At 41.4% G+C, this 20,299-nt stretch overlaps 1 protein-coding gene across 1 annotated transcript in view; it reads left to right on the forward strand.

Annotated features, from left to right (window-relative positions):
* mei4 (meiosis-specific, MEI4 homolog (S. cerevisiae)) overlaps positions 1-20,299 on the forward strand; it is an 82,964-nt gene that overhangs the window by 57,795 nt on the left and 4,870 nt on the right. The gene's annotated exons all lie outside the window — the stretch shown is intronic.

Genomic DNA, 20,299 nt, shown 5'->3' on the forward strand with positions numbered 1-20,299 from the left:
GCTACATGCGTCATACAGTTTTAAAATCCATTAACCACTGAGAACTAACTTTCACTACAGGACGTATTTTTGTCTTTTGCGTCATACTAGTCAATCATACCTTGGGAGTGAAGGCAGACTTTACATTGGACTGTGCTGAGCTTAATTGTCTTCCTTGGGCAAATGTGTGTCCTGTTGCTTCAGTCTGTTGAGAGAGAGCGAGTGCATGAGTAAGCGGCAGGCTGAGTATCGTTACTGATTTGCAGAAAGAATTTCATTTTAGTGTTTATGTGTATTAGGGACGTGTATGAGGTTATCTTCTTAAACTAGACTGAACTGTTGTCACTGCATCAGTTGCTTTTAGCCGTGGGACTCATCACAGCACACCCTTGTCAGGTCAGACGTGATTCACAGGACATTAGCTGCTCATTACAAGCCCATGAAGACCATATGAAGAGTTTAAATCGTAGCCATTATTAATACACTACTAATATGTATGTACAGTGCTTATATTGACCCAATTTTTTGTTTGTTCATTGTCTGATTTAGATTTTTAACTGAGGCTTTCCGTTGCTGGCTGTATGTAAGTACAAGTAAAACACAGCTTCCCTCATTGGTTCTTACAGACTACCATACATTTCTAAAAGTTGTGAATACATATCCACATTTTTAGGACGTTACATGGCCTAATAAAACTATATTCACCACTAATATTGAATTTAAAATTTTTTTTAAAAAAAGGTCTTTAATCTACAAAAACTGACCAGTTTATTGCACATTACAGCTGCTCTTTCTATGGTGAAGATTCTCAAGAGCAGTAATCATTTTAACTTATATGCAGGTCATTAGCATTATATCATAAATTCTGGTCTTCCCATATAGTCATGAACCTCCAACTCTGAAAGGTAAAGCCACTGTGAGTACGTTTCTTAAGACTGCATTCTTTCTTACTGGCCTGCAAGGGGCCAATCATTTAAGTCTAATTGTGCAGAAGTTTATGAGAAAACAACCCTAATTTGACTTGATTTACTACCTCAGTAAACATTTTTCTAATGAGTTTATGGTCTTAAATGGCAGTTTCAAGTCTCCTTTAATATAACATGATGTTCATTTAGTAAATTATGGTACCATTTAGAGAAAAATAGACGATACAGCAGTACGTGTCCTGGGGCGTGGCTGCCTTGACAAAATCAAAGCCAAATTTATTTATTAAGCAAATTAAAAAAAAAAAATAAATAAGACAGTTGAACCAAAGTGCTTTACAATTAAAATAGCAGCCGATAAAACATAAAACACAATAAAGCACTAAAATTTAATAAGAATAAAGAGTTACAACACGATCAAGGATGAGGTTACAGCGTGATGCTCTGCTTGAATCGAATGTCAATGAGAATAGGTGGGTCTTCAGCGGCGACCTAGAAGTTTGGTCTAAGCAGTTCTTACACGACAAGTTAAGGGGTTCGGCGATTATTAACAGCCTCCGCAAAGGTTCGATCAGTTCACCCCTCACTCATCACATCTGGTTTCAAAAAACTGAGAGGGTCAGAGACTTCGAAATAGTTTCCCTCAAATCAGTGGGTGACATCATGGCGGCTACGTCCATCTTTTGTTTACAGTTTATGGGAAAGACCAACAGCAAACCAGCATTTTACCCACAGAATCCAAACGACTTCATTTAAAAGTCAAAAATTTTGGTAGTAATTCATCACTACACAGAAGAATGTGCACAGATCTACAGTTGGTACAGCCATGAATTATAGCATTTCCCTTATTTGGTCATTTTTCCATCTGTTTCCATAAAGATGTGCTGTGAAGCAAGTTTGACATAACCAGCTCGACAAAACTTCAGTTTCCCAAATGCAGAAATGGGTATCGCAACGGTGGTTATCAAATTCTGTGATTATTCCAAGTTTTCTTTACTGAGTTCTGTGGTGTTTAATGCTTCATGTGACTCTTCCTCCGCACAAAATGGACTGATGACATGCCGCCTTCTTCAGTAAAGAGGAACAGGTTGTTATAATGGAGGGCTATAAAGAATATACCACTACTACTGCAAATAATGCCAGAGAGGGATGCTTATAATATTAACAATTAACCACAATATATTTATTTTATTTCACCACTCAGTCATTTTCAACATGGCAGCTGCACATTATTGGTAAATGTTAGACTTCATTTAAACATAATACTCAAGTGCATTTAGGTCTGACACTGCCCCATAATGAGAGATGTGTATAAATCACTCTTTTCGTGTTTTTATCACCAACTGAATACATAGAGGTTTCCGTGACGACGCAGTGCATACAGTTCCCTGCTTCATTCAGTGTCTGGTTAAAAAAGAGCAGCCTTCGTGACATTGAAAACTCCGGCTTTAAGCTTAACATACCCGCTAATTCATTAATCTTGCTTTGTGCTACACCCTTTTAAACCTCAGGGATTATTGCTAATTAGAATGTTGGGCACAACTTGAAATGTTGAATGAATCCAGAATCAAGTTTGTGAGTCAGACTGCGATAGAAGAGAAAGGAAGAGATGGACTTTGAGTTGTCAGGTCAAAGGTAAAGCTTGTTTGTCGGCTCTGGCATTTCTACTCTATCGACTATTTCCGAGTGGGCGAACACTGTAAATATTGTGGTTTTTGGTCTTTGGGGGAAACTCCGCTGTCAAATCAGCCACCTCCGCTCGACAGATGTGACAGAACTGACCTCCTGTCTGTAACCGTCGCAGACTCATGAGACCATTTAACAAAAAGGAAAATAATCATCCAACCCAGTGGAACTTTCTTGGGTTGCTGATGATGAGATAAACTCAAAGAAAACAAGAGGATTCGGTACTTTTTTTTTTTGGTACGTGTGTGAACCAGACAAACCTGTGTTCTTCCACCTCCCCGGGCAGTCAAGATGTCAAGATATGAGCTCAGTGAACGCCGACTTGGATGAGAGTGGATCGATTTTCTGTCAGTTGAATCAGTGGATTGTCAGCGGACTGCCTTGAAAGAGATGGTCAGGGGAAAAAATAAAACACTGCAAGAGGGCGCTTCTACAAGACAGAGGCAAAAAAAAGGAGGGGAAAAAAAAAAATCAATTCCTGGGAGTTGTTGCCGGCTCTTGGCTAACGGGTGGCTGAGGTGGTGTGTGGTCATGTTGTGTGTAAGCCTGAAGCACACTGTGGTTACACTCGATCCAGTGCAGCACCTCCACGAATCATTTGAATGCTGCAGTTCAAGGAGTGTGGACATAGTTTTATTATTGCTAAAACTGCTTTGAACTTTTTTAAGTGTGTGTTTGTTGCCATAGTTAAACCAAAGTTTGTCCTGGCTCCTGTATTCCAGATTAACAGTAAATATAGAAGTGTCTGAGCTTCCATCTTTAGGTCTCTCTGCAGATGTTCTGGGGGTGTACGTCTGAGCTTTGGCTAGAGCAATCAGGGACATTTAGGCTACGTTCAGACAGCAGGCTAAAGTGACACAAATCCTATGCAACCTGTATCTGATCTTTTCATGACAGTGTGAAAAACGCAGACCCCATTTTTTTCAAATGCGACCCAGACCTCTTGGAAATGTGGTCCTAGATCCGATAGGTATCTGAACTTCTGCCATGCGACTTCTGTCTGAACGGCCAGGTCGCATTTATCCGACCTACACATCACTGATACACGACAAACTAGGGCTGGTCCAAATAGCACTTTCTGATCTCTGGATATTCAGGCCCAATTAATGATGAATATCTGAATATTCAGCGCGGTCGATGGGCCTTATGGCCACTTTCACCCACTTCCACCCTGGAGGAGCGTTCCGACAGGGTGGAAGTGGCCGGAACGTACAGGCAGTGCTTGGCTGCTGATGCTAGTTTAGTTAGCGGTCACATACCACCACAACCATGGTGATTACGTTGTAAACGTGCCGGCTCTGGTTGGACAACTACTTCAAAAAAAATTATTTAATCGCAAGATACGCTCCACCGTTACCATCCATGTTTACTTCCGTAAACACTGAGCACGCTCACTGCGTATGACGTCGTCGTGTCTTCTTCTGCGCATGCGGGACACTTTTGGGTCGTATGAAGTTCACACAGCAGATCACATACAAGTTGCATTTGATGAAAAAGGTGAACGAACTCGCAAAAAAATCTGATTTCACAAAAAAATCTAAGCGTAGCCTTAGAGACTTGTCCTGACGTCTCTCCAGTGTTATCTTGGCTGTTCGCTTCGGGTCATCTTGGTGCCAAAAGGTGAACCATCGTCCTAGTTGCTGTGGAATTCTGGAAGAGGTTGATGTATAATGAGGAACCAGACACAGAGAGACACACTGGAGACCCAGGTTAAAATAAGGTTTACTGAATTCAGGAGACGTGACATTAACAGAGCAGCAGTTCACACACGCACAATGTCAGCATCAATTCTGAGGATTTCTGTCACACCTTTGGTCTTATACCGTCCTTCGGTGGGAACCACATCTATATTTATGGATGAGAGGAAAATACAGATAGTCTGGCACCTTGGTGCAATCTGGCCTTGAGAGGTACAGGGAGTGCTTGCCTGTCCTCCTGAAATAGATCTACATGAGGTCAAGAATCTATAGACGATGTGCAGATTAGTACACATCTGTTACAAATACTGCTTTTGCATAAGGGGGTCAATCAGAGGAGCTAAAGGGAAAGTTCAGTACCATCTCTAGAAACTAAACTCCAAGAGAGGAAAGTAGTTTTCCCTTCACACGAGTCTCCGGAGAGCTGAAAAGTTTAGTCATCCTTTTAGTAGAAAAAAGTGAACGTGTGCGTCTTTTTCGTGTGTCTTATTATGCACGCAGTATTTTTTGGCTTTGGATCGTTGCTTTAAAAAAACAAGTCAAGACAATCTGAGTTGGTGTTTTGTTGAGTGACTCTGCTCAACAGAAAGCATATAGTAAAGGTAATCCGTCTGTCGTTACCTCACTGAACAGAAATCTAGGGATCTACCTTTATTCCCGGTAATTTGATAAACCAAAATGTCTGTCATGTTTGATTATATGAAAGCCAAATTAACAGAAGTGGTTAAAAAGAAGTCTTATTTTTATTTTGGTTTTGGTGTTTTCCTTGTGCAAAAATTCTTTCTTGAGGAAACAGAAGGCAAGAAAAGAGATCATTTTAGGGAGCAGACGAGGCTTTGCAAAGTATGTCTAGGTGTTGTATAATAAAGTATTTATGGGGCTGCATTGGAGCAGTAGTGTGAGTTAATCCTTCGCTGTTCACTCGCAAACAGGACAGAAAAACTGATGGTACTTAGATATTAAACTGGAGGTTGTTGACTTAGCAGCCGTAACTCCTGTTCATTCAGGCAGCATTGTAGATCACACAACACAATTTTGTTTGGCTCATCCCAGCAGAGCTGCTTAAATATATCTTGAAGTACTTTCAAATGTATGAAAAGTTGTGCAAACTAAGTGGTACAAACAGACAGAACATCGTAGCTTACAGTGGAGGAGAGGACCATGTCAGTGTTGGTGTTAATTGAAGTTCCCAGCAGGGGTTTCAGCGCTACCAGCGGCTGTGCATGTGAAGATTTGAGGGATCGGTGGGGGAAGTGGGAGCTGGATGGAGATGACAGCTTTGGAAGAAAACACATTTTTGCGTCTGTTCATATCTGTACTGCCATGTACTGTTTGCGAGGCAGTAGAGGGACAAACAGCTGTACTCAAGGCTGGTTTGGTTCCTGATGAAGCCCTTAGTCTTCCTTTCCAGTTGGCTAGCATTCACTCCAAGTTTTGGAGTTCAGTCTCTATAACCATCTTTATCATTCACTTTAAGGTCCCTTGTTTTCTAGGCTGTACAAGAGGATGCTCTCTGTGGTGCTGCGAGAGAAATTTATCTGCAGTTGTGTTGGCAATGTGGCTCTTTCCAGCTTCCAGAGGGAGAAGAGTCTCTGTTTGAGCCGTCTTTACCAGGCGGGAGTTGTTTCAGGGCCACTTTAGATCACTACACTCCAAGAAACTCAAAGTTGTTCACTCTCCACTTGCTCACTGTAGACGTGGATGAGAGTGGTCTTCCTTCCTTCACATGGTAATACAGTGGCGGCAGCACTGTTGTCAAGAGTAGGCTGAAGCTTCTCACTCATGCTGTGCGCTTTCTGTTCCACTCAGGTGACAAATCAGCCTCTGTCCTTGATCGGTAAATTACTGCCCTTCACACTTCCAGCCGAGCACACCTTCATTATGTGCTCTTTGTCAGCCCCTGCCTCACTCTCTCTCCTTTCACCGCCTCACTCTCGTTTGTCGCTCTGCCTCTGATGCCCATTCTGCCTCTTCTTTTATCAATCTCAATCCCTGTCACACTATGTCTTTCTCTGCCTTTTACATTTTCCATGAAGCACTTTTGCTCTTTTTAACCCTTTCCTTCCATTTACCTGATCCATCTCCTTTCCTCTGTGTCTTCTATCTCTGTCCTATTCCTTTGCCATTTTGTCACTCTTTACTGTAACTTAGTGCTGTTTTAATAGGTTTACAGATGCACAGTAAAGACAAAATAAAGCAGAGAGAGAAAAAAACAAGTGTACTGTTTGTAGGGCGGCGTTGCTGACGTAAACTCTGAAGTGACTTCATCAGAGGTAAAGACGGGGGTAAAGCGGTGAGTCACCCAAGGTTGAAAGCTAATTAGCAACATTTGTCAGCTGTAAAGAAGTGCTGGCAATTAGCACTTTGATATGTTAGTTTTCAAAGCCACACTTAGCAACTCTTAGAGCTTGACAGGCCAGATCATCAGCATGTTGGCCATGTGCCTGATCAGGGCCACGTTAGGTCCAAGTGTTGCCTTTCTCAGTCACATTTCAAGGTGTGTTACGTCTTTGGTCGCTGCTCCTGTCACTGTTAGAAAAGAGCTCAGTATGAAAAAGTTATGCACTTCATTTTTCTGAGAACCAATCAGAGTTTAGCAACTTTGAACAAAGTGCAGGTACATTCGTAGGTGGAGATGACTAAAACAGATTCATCAGTAAATTATACTTTTTAAGCAGAAATGGAAAATATTTGTGGATTCTAGCTTCTTGTATGTGCTGCTGCTTTGTCTTCTTCTAAGTAGCAGATTAGTTGATGAACTTTTTTGTTCTCTTTTGTTGCTGGTTTGTCTTTTTTGATTAAATGTGCTTTTTTCGAACATTGCTAAACTCTTGATAGTTAATCCCCTGATGCTCATAGACACCGACAGGGACTAGCTGGGGATGGAAGTAGAAAATTAAGCAGCTCTAGAGACAGATATTTTGTTGGTGGAGACCAAACCAGAGCTAAATGAAGACTAAAACTGGTCTTATGTCCATCAGGTGGGCACAAATTTGACTCCAATGGGATGTTGTTCTTTCCGTCTTTTGTGTGTAAACATGTTTGCAGGATACATACTAGGACACAGCTCTGGTAACATGCTGGTGTTCTTTGTGCAGCTGGTCTCAGGTGCCCAGAATATTAACATTCAAACATTTCACTCATCTCATTAACAGATTGAGAAAATAGTCTTATTCAATCAGAGCATATTGTGACTTGTCAGCCCGTTCTAGCTGCCTTCTTATCTGACTTTATTCTTGGTTTTTCATAGCTTTAAGTAGCATCTCCGTCAGTCCGTCCCTCCATCAGTTGCAGGATGTTGGCTTGCCTTTGGCCCAGAAGAACAGTAACGAGCTCCAGGTCTAATCAAATGGACGATTAAATCCCTTTCAGGGCGCAGCGTTTTAATCTCAGGGCAGCTGATGCTATCTGGGTCGTGGTGCTTCAGGCTCCCTCGCTGCATACAGATTTAGGAGTTTTCTCCTTTGCACAGTCCAGGTCCTCATCCACCTCAGTACAAAAGGTCTTCCACACTTCCTAATCCTAATAGTGGTAGCTCACAGGTATTTTTACTCACTGGTTTCAAACATTTACAAAAACCCCTCAAACTGTGAAATGTTCGTCTTCAAACAACCATAATGAGCCTCATTTTATTGATTGTGTAAGAATGGAAAAGTGATTTTCACCATGACCCTTCTGACCCTGCTAATTGTTTAATACTAGATTCTGTCAGGTGTTTGAATATTTCACAGCGTGTCATGCATTCATTATGTCAGTATAATTGAGCTTCATTTACGCTCATGTTCATGTATTATCTTTATGAATTCATTTAAAGTCTCTGACCTATTTTTCATAACTCATAGCTCACATGTTGGGCAATGGGTATTGAGAAAGAAATTTATCATCAGGTCTTATTTGTTGCTTTATTGCTTGTGTTGTTTGGTCAATTCCAGAAGTCTTTATTTATTCTTTATTTAAGAAAAGATGAAAAAAATCTCTTTTACACGAGCGTCTGGTCACGTCAGGCAGAAGCTTACAAAGACACATGCATACAACAAACACCGTTTACAGAAAGACAACGTGTGTGTTACAGGATCATAACACTACAAAATATATTTCACAAGTCAGTGATTATAGAGGTGCAATGTCAGTCAATCACTGCATGTCCATCCAAATGTGTTTACAAGTCACATGGAGTAGAAAAATTAAGTCACAAATAGTTTTCATTTAGCAACAGTTGTCAATGCACTAAGCATCTTGGAGGACTTTCCACTATTCTCAGTGGATTCTGTCTCTTGATGTGATCCAGACCTGACTTTGTGATGAGATCAGGACTCTGTGGGGTTCAGACAATCTGCTGCAGGACTCCTTGTTCCTTCTGTGGATAAAGATAGCGCTTTATGTTCTAGACTGCATGTTCAGGCTCACTGTCCTGCTGCAGAATGAATGTGGGACCCGTCAGACGTCTCTCTTATCATATTACGTGATGGATAAGAATAGAAACATCTAAAGCACATATCAGTTTTGCCCAGTCTTTTACATGGAGATGAATCTGTTGTGTTGCAGCTTCAGTAGCTGCGATGATTCATCCACAGCTGATGTTTCTTTACATGCAGGTAGATGCTGGCTAGGAACCAACATTTTTTTCCACTTAGGTAGTTTTATGTGAGCAGAGAGTTCATGCTTGAAAACGTCAATATTGCAGTCGATCGTGTTCATTAATTTTTTTTTTTTGGCAACCAAATCTTCTTTTTCGTCGGTGTTGCTCTCCTCTTTCTCGCTTCCCAGCCTGCATGTCAGTTATGTTCTATCAGACAGATTTCTCTTCTTGATTAGTTACAGAAAATGACAACAGTGCGAGTTTTCTTTTTGTATGAAGCAGCAAGAAGTTGTTGCATGATGTGTTTGTGTTAATGTGCCTTACCTCACATCATATTTCCTGTGATGTGATGACTGAACATGGGTCATGTTGATGATGAAAAGATATATCATGCAGTCTTGACTTAAGTTAAGCAACTTTATTCATCAGATGAAAGAAAACCAAACAGTCAACGGCAACACGATGTTGTGATTATACAATGTATTGGTCATTGGAGATCACTAATTACAGCATAATTATGTTGACAGCAGATTAATGATATTGCTAGCACAAGTTGCAGTATTAAAAATATTGTTTACCGTCCTGCTGTTTAGGTTGAAGAATATGATGTTAACTTTTTTTTTTAAATCAAGAAAATGGAAAAAAAAAAACAACTGCTTCTAAAATCCAAACTGCATCCTGAAAACAGCAGCTGTGCTCATGTTGCACCCTGTAAACACAGATGCCTGTGTTCATCTCTGATGAACTGATTCTGAGGGTTTCTAATTATCACCTTTTGAGGGCACAGTTGTAGGGCAGCAGCCTTTGTGTAACAGCTGAACCTCCTGCAGATATTCAAAGCTCACTACAGTATCCTGCTGCCAAGCTTCAAAGTCACACCTCATCATCACGGCACCTGAAAAGTGGATTATGGAATGACCTTCTCCATAGCCTCCGCTTCACCTGAACCCTCACCCCCAGCCGTTAGCTCCGGTCACCCGGTGGCAGCGAGATGTTGAAGTTCATTCTGACCTTGTGGTTTGGCCTAGAAGTGAAAAGCTGTCCTGTAACTGGCATGAAGGGCAACGGTAGTTTATCAGGATTATTAAAAGGCAGCAGTAAATCCTATCACTGTCAGCCTGCGGCCAGCCAGATCCCACAGGAGTGCTAACGAGCCAACAGAAGACTCAATCAGCCTGTCCTGCTGTTTGCAGTGTCTGGTTAGGATACATGCTGATAGGCTGTCTCACTTTACCTTCTCCAAGTCTATTTACCGTGGAACCCCAGGAAGACTAGCAACCACTTTGTTGGAGCTAATGTGGATCCTAATAATAAAGAATACAGAACATCTACTCCTTATAGTTTGATCTGTTGTTCCTGTAATATTGAACCAAGGTGGCAAACTCTGTTCTCCTGTGACCACCACTAGAACTCTAGAGTGAACATATCATTGTGGGCTGCAAGATGGAGCGGTGGTTAGCCCGTTGCCTCACAGCAAGAAGGTCGCCGTTCGCATCCCGGTGAGGACACCCGGGATCTTTTTGTGTGGAGTCTGCATGTTCTCCCCGTGGGTTCTCCGGCTTCCTCCCACAGTCCAAAAACATGTTGAGGTTAATTGGTGATTCTAAATTGTCCGTAGGTGTGAATGTGAGTGTGCTTGGTTGTCTGTCTCTAAGTGTAGCCCTGTGATAGACTGGTGACCTGTCCAGGGTGGCCGCTGCCTTCACCCTGAGTCAGCTGGGATAGACTCCAGCCCCCCATGACCCTAGTGAGGATTAAGCGGTGTATAGATGATGGATGGATGGATGGACATACCATTGTACAAGTGGCCTTCATATGTGCCTCCTACTTAGCACTGGTCCTTATTGAAAGTTGTGCACTACAGTTAAACTGACATATTAATTGACAGCAGCTCGGTGTCTAGAGTATAAGACATGTTGTCTTTTAGTAACAAAAAACTGGCTCCAGTCCAGTATTCATTTATTTCAGTTCAGTTTAATAACAATAGTAGACTCATTAATGTGTGTTCTTGTAGAAGAACACATGCTTTTATCTCAGTAAACCATACAGTGCAAAACAAAACATTAAAAAAAAGAAAATATAAACTGTAACATCAAACAGTAAGTAGGTTGGTCAGACTCCCTTTATTCATGCAGGCTAAAAAATCTCAAAAATCAACAGATGGATTGCTGTCAGATTCGGTACAGATATGTATAATGGTCAGAGGATGACTCAAGAATAACTTTTTATCTAGTGCCACCAGCAGGTCAGAATTTCATCCTATTCCATAAAATACATAAAAAATCTACCCCAGTTTTAATTTCACTAAGAAAAACTGATGGAAAATGTTTTTTATCACAATGAAACCAGAACTAAAACTAAGTTAAAATAACATTTCAAGACAAAAGCTTCCATCAAATTAAAACCAGTCGCATATTTTAAACACAGACAAATTGACAAATCAACTAAATACTGATTGAATGCAAAGTTATTAAGAAAGCTGCTGTGACTGTGGACTGACACACGGCAGCACCTCATCAGTAAAAAATCCCTCCTCTTGTTCAGTAGATGTATCAGTTTGACCTGTTTTACTGTTATTTAGAAGCACTGTGTGTCTGTCAGTAACGCTGTCTGATGTTAATTCATCCACTGAACTGCCGACAGGTTTGAAAGGCATGTTGTCATACAAAAAGTTCTCAAAGTGACACTCTTCTCTAGAGCCAGAAACTGTGAAAACAAAAAGAATTGTCAGATTTTCTCATTTTACTAATCAGTGTGATGATGTGAAAATTAACCAAATCAATGCTTCAAATTGGGATCTTGTATCGAAATCACTTTATTCCACGTCTCATTACAATGTTTGCCAAAACTAAATTGCTTTAAAGAGATTCTGTAAAACTGTGCAGAACCGAGAAGCCATGAGTGACTCAGCTCATGTGACAAAAATGAGGTGGCTTTTTGTTTGCTGCAGCTGTGTTTACGCAGAGCAGAGGAGATAAACATGGAAACTAGAGAGATTGAGAACAGAACAAAAACATGCTTAAACAATAAAATAAATACAGCATGGTTCAGAAACAGTACACAGAGGAGCAGGTTGTTGGAAGATACATTGAGCATGGTGAAACATGTCTCTACAGATGTACGTAAAATACGGGCGTACGTTCTCATTATTTAGTGCATTATTAGTATGTTATGTTGAAAAAATAAAAGAACAGTTCTCTCTGCATCTAGCCATGATTGTGCTCTTTCCATAGAGGTGCAGGATTTTATTCTGCAGTGAAAAATGAGCCCACAGTGAGTAAAAATGTCCATCCATCCATTATCGATACACCACTTAATCCATATTAGGGTCATGGGGGTCCTGGAGTCTATCCCAGCCGACTTAGGGTGAAGGCAGGGGACACCCTGGACAGGTCACCAGTCTATCACAGGGCTACACTTAGAGACAGACAACCAAGCACACTCACATTCACACCTACGGACAATTTAGAATCACCAGTTAACCTCAACATGTTTTTGGACTGTGTGGGAGGAAGCCGGAGAACCCGGAGAGAACCCACGCTGCACGGAGAGAACATGCAAACTCCACGCAGAAAGATCCCGGGTGTCCTCACCGGGACGTGATCTGGCCACCTTCTAGCTGTGAGGCAACGATGCTAGCCACCGCTCCACCTTGCAGCCCTGAGTGAAAATGTGACAGCAGTAAAAAAAAAAACAAAAAAAAAAACCTAACAAAAAACACCCAGTTGGGGTTCAGACTATTAAACTCTAAAAAATACAAAAATAATTAGACAAGAAGCAGCAACAAGGCAGATGAGACAAACTTTTTCTGTTGTGGATTTGATCATTTGCCATAAATTCCAAACAAATGTTTATAGTATATCATTATTTTGAAGCTCCTTCTTCTCCATGCCATAATACAGATTCGTCTTTGGGGGAACTTGTTTCTTATGAGAAACTTAATGTCAGTCCAAAAGATTCTTGTGTAGGTGAAGCTCCAGAAGAGATGCGTTGCAAAAGACACAGACTAATGATTTGTTGGTGTTATTGTCACGTTTATGTGTTCTGCAATGTGACATCAACAACTGTACCCAAGTACTTTCACCACCTCTGATGACTGCTTTCAAAAAAACGTGGTCACATTTATGTGCTGTTTTCTAAAGAAAGATGAAAACAGAATTTGTTTTCGCTGAGGCTTTTTGCTGCTCCTTGTGTTAAAAATATATTTAACATTTAAGAAGTTTGACTACGTGAAAAAACAGAAGTGTAGAAAAACATGTTCCTCATGGTTAATTTTACTAAATGGATTGTTTAGGTGTCAACATTAGTTCAGAAAATGATCCCAAGCACTGGCCCAAAACTTTGAACAACGACACAGGCTGGGTCGCTGAACTGCAACAACACATCGCACCGACTCTACCTTGACTATTCCATCTGTCGGTTTGATACGACTGGCGAGTCAACTCAGATTTTATTCTCACATTAATGGACCAGAGCATTATGACCACCTGCCCAGTTTGTTGGTCCGTCACCTGCTGGCAATCCGCTCGGCTACACTGAGGCCTGGACTCCACAAGACCTCTGAAGGTGCCCTGTGACTTTATGACACCAAGACGTCAGCAGCAGAGCCTTAAAGTCCTGGAGGTTGCAACGCTGGGCCTCCATGGATCGGACTTGTTCCAGCACATCTCCCAACATCATATGACTGCTTCATGGATTTGCCCCTCCTGGGACCGCTGATGGTAGATGCACCAGGAGCACGACACAAGCCTCGTCTGGTCGTATCGATCTGACTCTTGTCAGCTTGGCTTGTGTCTTCACACCTGCCTGTTTCCCCCACAGCCTGTAAATTTAACCAATTGTTCAATGTGCCGAACTTGACACGCACCATTATTACAACATAGTCTGTTATTATCTTGATTTTTGGTGGGGTCATAATATTTTGACTCATTGCTGTACAGCCTAGTGTTAGAAATCTGCCTCATGGAGCTTTACAATCTGTACAGCAGACTAGACACCATCTATTCATAGAGTCTTGATGAGGAAAAAAGTTAGAAGAAACCTCAGAAAAAGCAACAGAAGTGGGATCCCTCATCAAGGACGGACAGACACACTAAAGCTCCCACTGGCCAAAAAGAGAAACCCAATTCTTTTTCCAGCAGCAGAGGCAGTGCAGCTTAATGTTATTTGTAATGTTAGTTGTGCTAAATGAACATCCAAAGAGAGGCCGACTTTGATTGGTGGTTTGTTTCTGCTTTGGCTACACAACATTTCTTACTTTGCTGGTTTTGTCAATACTGTTCTGCTAGAAGAATCATGATTGGTCGAGCAGTTTCATGCGGACGATTTATTTACATTTAGTTATGTAGGATTCTCTGCTCATTACCTTGCACAGTGGATTGCTAAAGAGGATCACTGCCCCGGGGGATGTTATCTCAGTCCCACTGTGAGGAGCAGCAACCACCCACTGATAGAAGGGCCTCATTTTACTGCTAATTCTCTCTAACCTCTTTCGAAAAGGGGTTTGAGATCTGGCGATTTGTTCTCTTTTTGTGCACCGATCTTGGATTTCAAATGACACGGAGAAGGAGCAGAATAGACAGAAATCAAATGAGAATACAGTGGATGTTATGCTGATTGTCAAAAGCTCCCCTGAGCCCCATTTTTTGGGGACAAAGCTGTAAGAGTTGATCTCAGATTGTCTCTGTTGGACATAAAGCAGCAGTATGTGGCCACTTAAATACGTCTTTGCCTTCAGAAAGGCCAGGTTTTTCAGAAGTTCTGGTTTAATTCTCCACAGGGGTTGGACTGTAATTTAAGAATTTAGTCACGCAGTTCATGCTGATTCTTTGGCAGCCTGTTAAAGGAGTAGTTGGATATAAGAAGACTGATACCACTCTAATGCCTGTCCATTAATGCCCACACTAGCATTGGATCTGTATTGGCAGATACCCTGAGATGAGTCGTGAGAGGAAAGAGTTGGATTTTATGAGGGGTGCATTGTACTTTAAATTCCAATAACACTGTCAATCCTGTCAATTAAAGCTAGACCCATAAACCCTATGGGCCAATACATTGGACGATACTGGCAGCATCTACGTTCACTGCTCCAAATAATGAAGGATATGCTTAAACCACTTGTCAGATCCCTGTTAGCACAATATTAAAGTTGAAAATCTTTATTGATATACACTGTGTAATTCAGTGAGAACAAAATGATGTAAGAACGGTCAGTGAAAACCTAAATTATTAACCCGCTGAGGGGTGGATTCAAAATCACACCAAAAATCAAAGTGAAAAATTTAAATCACAGGCTGATCCAACTCTCGCAAATTTCATCCCAACAACTGGTAATGTGGCTCAATAGTGTGCAGACCTCCCATGTGCCTGTCTGCCCTCGGGACAACATCTGGACATGCACGTGAAGAGACGGAGGGCATCCTGGGGGATCTCTTCCTTGTGAGCTCCTGGACAGCCTGTGGTGCTACTTGACTGCGTCGGATGCACATAATGGCCCAGAGGTTCTCAGTTGGCTTCAGGTCCAGAGACCGTGAGGGCTTTCATGGCATCAGATATCTGTCCTGCTGCTGGGTTGTTGCCCTCCTGCGGCCTCCATGCTCTTCAGACTGTGCTAGGAGGCTGGAAATCGTTTTGCATACTGATGCTGATGTGCCATCCTAGAGGAACTAGTACCAGCAGTCATGAGGGCACCAGCAAAATGCAAAACTAAACTAAAGTCAGTAAGGACAGATAAGGACAGAGAGGCCAAACCATTCCGTTTTTGGAGTTGCCAGCTCTTATTTTCACCAAAGCAGGTGAAATTGATTCACAATCACTGTACTTCATAACTGGACAGATCGATATCCCAAAAGTTTACCTGAGTTTGTGTTGTACTGTGATGAATGAGTGTTCCCTTAATGTTTTTGAGCAGTATATTTTTCAGCCAGTCGGGTAACTCCAAATCTACAAAGATATTGTTTGAGAATTTGATCGGAGCACTAAGAGAAGTTTCCTGGCCTAAGCATGTGTTGCTCACTACATGTCATGTTCACAAACCCACATTAAAGGTTTTTTTGGCTACCAGGAAGCATTGGAAACTTTTCAACTCATTAAATTGACATGATGACATAGCTGACATTGTTATTTACACACCCAGCTGCCACATAGCAGTGGTAACATCCACTTGGAGTCATGTTTGCATCAGCCTAAGTCTCATATTCTCTCGTTTGATCTGTACCAAGTTCTCTAGAATAATGCCAGATGTTCCACTGTTTGTACCAACTGTGTGTGTCTGATGTTTGGTGCTGGACATCATTCAAGGTGTCAGTTAAAGCTGGTTTGAGGGATCTTCATGGTTTCAGGCCAAAAAAAGAATGAACAAGACACATACGTTGTTTCTTAAACGCTGAAATGTCAACATTCACTTCAAAACTCCTGAACTGTCGATTAAAGTGAATTATCGTATGAAAAATGACAGGCCCTATTTTTCTGATTTACAGAAATGTGAGTTATAAAGCGCAGAATCTCAAATTTACCTCAACCTGCCTTCTAGTCTGTCCAGTATCCAACAGCACCCATCTTTAACTCTGATAACACCACTAAAATATAACTTTTACAGAAGTTGAAGTCTACTGTGGTGTTGTTTAGACTTTTAAACACCATTGGGCGTTGCACTTCTGATGTGCTGAACTGAAATTTACCTTAAACTAGTTACACAATCTTTTTTTCCCTGCACTTGTTTTCTTAATAGAAAGAGGCAAGAAAACCATCTCATGCAAGATGCACAACATAATACAGTCGAGTGCAGTTACCCTGCAAGAAGTGCAGTCGTTATGTCACCTTTAATGTTGCATTTTTGCAAATTTTCCAAAGCAGTTTGGATACGAGGCGGTCAACCGGTCCTGTTGGGTTTCACGACTTTCATCTCAAGCAACCATTTCTGTCGCCTCCCCCCATGGTCGAGTGTTTGTACTGATTGTGTATGTTCGTCACAGATGCTCCATCAGCGCTCCCACCGGATTTTCGTTCCAGCTATTGATTTTTGCTGTCCATTGAATCCCGCTTCATGGCTTCATAAATTTCTTGGGCATATGAGTGCTTGGACAGGTTGGAGATTAAAGTGGAATATCTCGGGCTCCTTCTTACCAACCTAACTGACATTAAGCAGCTCTGCCTCCTGGATGCTGCTCTAGATTGATGTTTAATGAGACTCATCATATATTGTTCAGTCAGGTGAAGACTGGCATGCATATAGATCTGTAGGAAATGCACGTTTTATAGCCTCACATAACAGTTAGGTTGCACTTTTTTTCAAGGGTAAAGTATTATGTTGGTAAGTAACGTATTTAACCTCCTGTAACGCTAATTATTGTGTAGTTTGAATCGATCCCAGGAGACAGGTTTTATGTGGAGAAGCAGTAAACAATGTGAGGATAAAAAGAGGTCACATCTTTTGTAATGTATAGTGTTTAAAAGCAGCACAGCCTCATTTGCTGTATTCATACTGTATTTTGAAGTGTCTATTTGCAGTTGTGTTGCCCGTTCTAGTGCTTCGTGCCTCCTCATATTTCTTCAGATACGCTCTTGTTTTGCTTTGAATGACAGTGTTTATCCGGCTTGGTGGATCCTAAATCATGTGCTTCCTTGAGTGAGCGAGCTTGTTTTTCTCCTGATGGAGGTGTGTATCATTCAGGGTTTGCAGTTTATTGTCAGTGTTTTAAAAAAAAAAAGACAGATCATGATTGTTTGCCGCCCAAGTTTTCATAAAGTCTGAACTTTTGAACGTCCGAGTCGTGTTCATAGTTCAGACAAAACAGCAGCTCTCTGGGAAACGTCAGAGGAGATAAACAAGCTTTATTCTGACAGGTGAAATGACAGGCTGCCGAAATACTTGTTGGAATACAGCAGGTATAAAAAGAAATGACACCTGTGACCTAATGTTTGGGGTTAGCTGGTTACACAGCGAGTTGATAGCAGATGCCAAAGCGAATGAGGTTCGAGATCATTTCGGTGTGTCAGACTAATCTGCCTTATATTCATGTTATTGCTTTTAACTAAATCGGGTTTAGTCGGTCTAAAAGATGACGCTGCTCCAGTTCATAGACTGTATAAAAGATGGACGTAGCTACCGTGACGTCACCCGTTGGTTTCTGCACTGAGAAAATGAAGCCAGGGTTTTGCTACTTCCTGGTTGACATCTTGGATTTTTGGAGCCAGTGACGCAAAAATCGTCGGAGGGGGGCGGAGCCATAGGAGCAGCGATTGGTCAGACAGATTGAGAGGCGGGCCCTCTCTGCCCGCCCACATTTACCGCCTTCTGCTCGCTTCGTCTGACTGTCAATCAAGCCAGCCACGCCCCTTGCCCCGCAAAATGTTGACAATTTCTTAAAAATTCAGTATTGATTTATTTTCAGATTGGCCACCAGATCTCTGGACTTGACCATGAAAACTAATTTTTAAAAATATCCTGAGCTGGAGGAATGCGGTATTTCATGAACTGTGATCACTTCTTTTCCAATTCATGTCTATGGGAGCCAGGGCTTTTTGGAGCCAGGACTAGCGGACGTAGTGATATTGCAGGTTTTTGACACTTCCGGGTTGGCTTCATTTTTCAGGGCCGGTTGCTACGTCCATCTTTTATACAGTCTATGCTCCAGTTATGCCACAGCTAACGCGGTTTTAGTTAGCTAGCTGTCAGTGTCAGACTCTGAAGCTTTTGGCTGTGCACTTCACGAGCCTTCATCTCAACTAGCAGTCGTATTGATTTAACGTTGACTTGTGCTGCTCCGTGGACTGTATGCTCTCTGCTGCAGTGCCACATTGTTTGGTTTTACAGCTTCTTTTTTTTTGTTTGTTTTGCAGAATTTTCATGAAACCAGAGACAAGTAATTTTCTTTGACTGATTTGAACGGATGTGACCCTTTAGGGTTTTCTCCCCAGTGTCAAGCTCTAGATAAATGGAAAGAAAAATATCTCTTGTTTGGATCTCGACATCTGTGATTTTGTTTTGGTTCTGCTATACCTTAAGCCAATTAAATTAGTAAATGATTAGTTTTCTGTGTCCTTATTAGTGCTGCCATGTTTATTCAGTTCGGGTTCAGTTGGCTGACATTTTCCAGCTTCAAAAAAGTAACTTTTGCGGCTTTTCTCTGTTTTGATGTCACTGTGCATTTATTATTTGAGGGTTTTGAACTGTTGGTCAGACAAAATAAGACATCTGAAGGCAGCTTTATGGGCTGTGTGAAGTGTTTTCTGACATGTGTTGACTGAACAAGAAGACAATTAATTGAATAATTTAGAGATAATGATGAAAATAACATCTTACATCAGAGACGTGTTTGCTGTCAACAGCGATCAGGCTGCAGGATGTGTTTTCCACTGGCTCCGACCTTGTTAATTTGAGCCCTGCGAGCTGAAGAACTTGCAAAATGTGCAGAACTTCAGTTGTTTTTCTGGCTCAGAGCAAGTTAATACGTTAGTCAGTTAAGCTGAAACTGTATTTAAGAATTAATCATTGCATTGTCAGTACACTAAATCCTACACAGAATACTTTCACTGAGCTCTCTGCACTTGTGGTTTAATCGTCCTTTATGTTTTTGCCAGTTTGTTAGGTTTTAAATGGGTCGTCCTGCCACGCTGGTCAGACACTTAGAGCCTGGCAGGAGTCATTTAAATGTGTTAACTTGAAAAAGAAACACCCTGTGTCCAAATAATCTTATGCATCCAAAATCTGCGCATGGCTACAGTTTAGATAATCATCCCATTAACAATTATTTGCGGAGCCTTGCCACACTGCGGTCTTCACTCCCTGTGTTTATCTGGACGAAATGTGTCCTTTCCATCTTGTTGACAGCTGCTGCAGCAGACACTGTGAATATCTTTGGCCTCTGTGTCGCGTTGTCTGGCATCGCCTCTTCATGGCAGCGTTTCACCAAATATGGCTGCGTACTGCATATGTCCCATCCCTATATTCACAGTTCAATCACAGATCTAACACAAATGTAACCTTATATGACATTCAAATGGATTGGCATGTCTAACTACAAGGGCTAACACCAGCCAGTTGCACAAGATATACGTTTTTATAATGCTGCCTGAGACTTGTTTATATCACTGCTGTTTGAAAACACAGCAGTAAATCGATCTATGTGTGGATCATAATCACCGAATAAAACCTCGATATGCTGACATTCAGAGATGAATGACTAAACAGGAATTTCATCTTAAGGCGAGCTCTCTACAGACTAATTCATAATTCTGGCAGTGTTAATAACGTCACTCGTATTGTCACGCTGCTCTCACTGGCAGTAAAAGATAAAGTTAGCATGAATAAATTTCATCTATTTATTTCACTTCTCTTTGAACAGAAAAACAGCTAGCGTGGACAGATAAAATTAATGTCTGCTGGAGGGCAGTCCAACAAGCTGTAATTGCAAAATGTATTTGTTCAGTAAGTA

The sequence above is a fragment of the Stegastes partitus genome, unplaced genomic scaffold, assembly GCF_000690725.1.
Source record: "Stegastes partitus isolate 25-593 unplaced genomic scaffold, Stegastes_partitus-1.0.2 Scaffold451, whole genome shotgun sequence".
In the NCBI taxonomy this organism is placed as follows: domain Eukaryota; kingdom Metazoa; phylum Chordata; class Actinopteri; family Pomacentridae; genus Stegastes; species Stegastes partitus.